The sequence below is a fragment of the Miniopterus natalensis genome, chromosome 2 (genome assembly GCF_054644295.1).
Source record: "Miniopterus natalensis isolate mMinNat1 chromosome 2, mMinNat1.hap1, whole genome shotgun sequence".
Lineage (NCBI taxonomy): Eukaryota > Metazoa > Chordata > Mammalia > Chiroptera > Miniopteridae > Miniopterus > Miniopterus natalensis.
Window position 1 is genome coordinate 166,799,049 of NC_142082.1, and position 5,305 is coordinate 166,804,353.

Genomic DNA, 5,305 nt, shown 5'->3' on the forward strand with positions numbered 1-5,305 from the left:
GAATTAAGGGTAGGCAGTTTTCTTAGATCATAAAAAGCAACCACATAAAAAAATAATAAATTAGACTTTACATATTATATTTGTTAACATTTTGTTAAGGATTTTTACATCTATGCTCATAAGGGATACCGGTTGAGAATTTTTTTTCTTGTAATCTCTGTTAGGTTTTCTTTTTTATCAGGGTTATGCTGGTATAAAATGAATTGGGAGGTGTTCCTCCCCCTCTGTTTCCTGAAAGAGCTTGTGTGGGGTTGGTATTATTTCTTCTTTCTTCTCCCCCTCCTCCTCTTCCTTTTTAACAGATCCATTATTTAATTAGGTTCTTCGTAAGAAATTTAGACCAGTTTTGAGGATAAAGCCGATTTGGTGGGAGCAAACAGAGGGAAGGTGGCCCCGGAGCTGAGGATCAGCTTTGATTTTGGGCAGAATGTGCTGGCCCACGGCCTTCTGGTCAACCTCGCGCTGCCCTGTAATCTCATATTTCTCTTTTTGCCAAAGACCTCACCCTCCTGGCGCCTGGGCTCGCGAGCTTCTTCCTAAAGTCAGCATCAGTGAGGTGTGCGGGGCTTTTCACACCACTGATACCAATTTGGGTGGAGGTGGCGATGACAAATCTCTGGTGTGTTCTTTGCAGAGAAACTCGATTAAGGGACAGAGAGAGGCCTGGTGACAAGTAGCAGGCTACGGCTCAGCTGCTTCAGGCAAACCACCCTCTTCCCTCTGTGGCCCCCGCGAGGATGAGCAGAATGGTCCCGGGTGGCTGGCCCGCAGCTTCCTCACGTGCCCGCTGAAGGGTTTCTTGTCCTGGCTCAACAGCTTTCGAGGAACCTCTTCAGTTGGATAATTAATATCTAGGCATTTTGTGAAGTTGAACCACTCAGGAGCACCATTCTTGTCGCCACCAACTGGTTTTGTGACAGTAGCAAGAACTCTCTCTTTTTTCTTTACAAGCTTGGATTTAGCTGCTTAATGCTTCTTCTTGTACATGGCCTTTCGGAAATACGTCTGCAGTGGGGCTCCCCCTTCTTAGCATCCTGGCCTTGAGGTTACCCTTCCTGACCTTGCCACCAAGCACAAGCCTTCTTGGCTCTGGGTTTCTTTTCCTTAGTATCCAGTTCCTCAGTTTTTTGCAAGATGAGAAAGAGTGAGATTGGTATTATTTCCTTAAATATTTCGTAGAATTCATTATTGGAATGATCTGGAACTGGAGATTTTTGTGGAGCAATTTTTAATAATGAGGTCAATTTATCTGATAGTCAATTTAAAAGGCTAGTCAGATTTTTATGTCATCTCATGTCCATTTTGGTCATTTGTGTCTTTCAAGGAATTTTTTTATTTTATCAAACTGTTAAATTTGGTTTAAAGTTACTCATATTAACTATTATTGTTTTGATATCTGTAGGATATCCCATTTCTTAAATTTTTGATACTTGTAAATTGTATTTTCTCCTTTTGTTTCTTGGTCAGTCTTGTTATTGATTTATCAAATTTTTTAATCTTCAAAGAAATAAATTTTTTACTTCATTTTCTCTAGCCTACCCGCTTTCTATTTCATTGATTTCTGTTGTTTTATTTTCTTTCTTCTACTAACTTTGACTTTAATTTGCTTGTCTCTTTTTTAACTTCATAAGGAGAAAATATAGTTTATTTCAAATCTTTTAAAATGTAATCATTTACAGCTATAAATTTCTCTCAAAGCACTGATTTAGCTGTATCCCATAAATTCTGATATATGGAATTATATAATCATTTATTTAGCAATATTTTCTGATTTATTTTTATTTTTTGATCCATAGATTTCTTACTTCTAAATCTGTTTTTAATTCCCAAGTATTTTGAGGTTTTCCAGTCATAATATTATTATTGATTTCTAGTTAAATTCTGTTGTGGCCAGAAACACCCTGTGTAAGATCTCGGTGTTTTGAAATTCATCTAGACTTGTTAATGGCCCAGTATGTTGTTTATCTTGGTGAATGTTACATGTGCACTAGAAAATAACATGCCTTCTTCAGTCATCGGGTGCAACGTTCTATAATTATAATTTAGGTAAAGGTGGTTGGTAATGTTGTTCACGTCTTCTATATACTTGATGATTTTTTAGTAGTTGCTCATTCATTATTGAGAGGTGGTGGTTAAATGCCAAATATTATTTATTTATCTATTTAGTTCTGTCCATGTTTACTTCATGTATTCTCAAAATAGTTTTGATCCAAGGTCAAGGCATTAGGTTTTCCTGATGTATTGATTTATTTTGTCATTTCTTAAAAATCATTTTATCACCTTATTATCCCCTTTTCCCCCGTTTCTATTATTCTCTTTTAATAATCCTTTTCTCTTTGTAAAAAAAATGTTTTTATTGATTTTTAGAGAGAGAGGAAAGGAGAGAGAAACATCAATTGGCTGCCTCCTGCACGCCCCCTACTGGGGATCAAGCCCACAAACCAGGCATGTGTCCTGACCAGGAATCGAACCAGCAACACTTTGGTGCATCTGGCCAGGGCAATAATCCTTTTCTTGAAGTATATTTTATCTGATATCCTCCCATTCTGTTTTGAACTTATGTCAATCAAATTTTCAACAACATCCCTCTACCAAAACCACTCTTGTCAAGATCACTAATGATCTCCATATTGTTAATGCCAATGGCACTTCTCAGTTCTTATCTTACTAGACTATAAAGAAGAAATCAGCCTTTCTACATAATAAAGATCACTCTAAGTCACGTTTTAAGATAAAAATTCAATTAACAGAAAATATGGTTAATGTTTAACTCCCTTGGACAAATGTCATAGTACCTTCAGAGGTAGTCAATATTATACTCTGCTTTGTTCTTCTAACCAGTGTTACTCTTTTTGTTTTTAAATGGATATTTGACCTTGTTTCTAATATGTTATCAGTACCCCTTTCACATGTTTGTTATCAGTATACCTTTCCAATAACCTTTTTGGCATTTGCTAATTTGTTATAACATCCACCTTTTCCTTACCTGTTAAGCATCAAACGTTTAATCTTCATACCGGTGTCATGAAAACCCTCTTTTTCTACTCCCCATTAGGCAAATCTTGAGGTGGCTCTTTGGTATATTCATGAATATAAAGGAGAGCCTACAATTTTAATTTAAAAAGTTTGGGTGCTGTCTGAAAAGCACTTTTTCTTTCCTCCTATATTGCAATTCTCATAAATGGCAATGTTTTATTTCTCATTTGTTTCTGTGGTCTTTTTTCCACAGAAAACAGGTGTTTTCTTAGAAGGATCTGGAGCAATACAGATCCTGAGAACAGTAGAGGCGGCGTTCCAGGATTTGACCAAGTGTGCATATGGTAAAACCTCTGATGTCTTACTTCCTTCAGGTGACAAAGAAACTCCACACTTGAGCTGTTTTCAGAGAGGGTATGCAAATACCCCTTCAAGAGCCTGCTTTTGATTCTTTTGGGTATAGATCCTTAAGTGAGATTGCTAGATCACATAGTCTTCTTTTTAAAACTTTTTGAGGAACCTCTATACTATTTTCCATAGTGGTTACACCACTTTACAAGCCCAACAACGAAATTTAAAACTCATGCTTCAAAGCAGACTATCAAGAAAGTAACAAAACCTACAGAACGGGATTTTCAAATGATATATTTGATAACGAATTCATATCCAGACTGTATAAAAAACTCTTACAACTCAATAAAGTAATAAATAAAAAGTAAAAACTCTAGCGACCCAGTTAAACACAGGCAAAGGACTTGAAGAGACATTTCACTAAAGAAGATATACAAATGGCCAGTAAGCCCTCGAAAAGATGCGCAACATCATTAAATACTAGGGAAATGAAAATCAAGGCCGCACTGAAATACTATTTCACACCCTCTGGGATGACTACACTCAAAAAGTCAGAGTTATTGCGCTGGCTGGTGTGGCTCAGTTGGCTGGAGTGTCGTCCCATACACTGAAAGGTTGCTGGTTTGATTTCCCATCAGGGCACATACCTGGGCTGTGGGTTTGATCCCTGGTTAGAGCATGTGCAGGAGGCCCCCCGCCTCTCTATCTCCTTTTCTCTCTCTAAAATCGATAACAAATAAAATAAAATAAAAAAGTAAGATATTAACAAGTGTTGAGGATATTGAGAAATCAGATCCTTCCTATACATACAGCACAAAAATATTTACCAATTCAATTATGTTGAATATCTGCATAATATTCCACTATAGGATGTTTCAAAATTTATTTTTACCAGTTTCCTATCAGATCATTTAGATTTTTATATCACTTCTTAGTTCTCTTATCTTCATTCTTGCTTTAATCTTTTTATTAAAGTTTTATTTTTATATAATCTATACATTATAAGGTTACCCATTTAAAGTATACAATTCAATGATTTTCATCATTTTTACAGAGTCGTGGAACCACTACCATATTCTAATTTTAAAGTGTTTCTATGACCCCAAAAAGAAACTTTGAGGCCTGGCCAGGTAACTCAGTTGGTGTCATCTTGATACACCAAGGTTTCAGGTTCGATCTCCAGTCAGGGTACATACAAGTAGCAACCAATGAATGCATAAATAAGTGGATCAACAAATCAATGTTTCTCTCTCCCCCTCTCTCTCTCTTTCAAATCAATAAATTAAAAACACACACCTCTGTACCCATTAGAATTCATTCCCTATCCCCAGCCCCCTTCTAATTTCCTCCCTTCGTTTCTGGGCCACCACTAATCTACCTTCTTTCTCTCTAGAAAGCTGCCTATTCTGGAAATTGCATATAAACTGAGCCATATAATATGTGGTCTGTTGTGACTGGCTTCATATACTTATGTTTTCAGAGTTCATCAACATTATAGTATGCATCAGTACTTCATTCCTTTTTATGGCAAATAACATTGCATTTATGGATGTGCCGCATTTTGTTTATCCACTCATTTGTAATGGCTATCTGGGTTGTTTCCAATCTGGGGTTATTGTGGATAATGCTGCCATGAACATTTGTGAACAAGTTTTTGTGTGGACATATGTTTTTATTTTTCTTGAATAATATACTTGGAGTAGAATTGCTGGAGCATACAGTAACTATTTTACTTACAAATTCTATTTCGTCTTGTTTCTTGTCCAAGACATACCCTTTTCAAAATATTCCTCAGCTGATTTATACAAATAGTTCACAGATAAAGAAATACAAATAGTTTCTAGGCTTGTGGAAGAAACGCAATCTCAATAAAAAATGCAAACGTAAAGTACAGGGTCCCTTTCTCACTTTAGCTTGATACGGATTAAACGTTTGATGATAAAACATTTTGGTAAAGGTGTGCAGAAGCCAGCACCCT

General features: G+C 36.3%; 1 pseudogene; it reads right to left on the reverse strand.

The window, feature by feature from the left end:
- Window positions 1-315: 315 nt before the first annotated feature.
- On the reverse strand, window positions 316-2,629 carry LOC107543979 (large ribosomal subunit protein eL6 pseudogene; annotated as a pseudogene).
- Window positions 2,630-5,305: the final 2,676 nt, after the last annotated feature.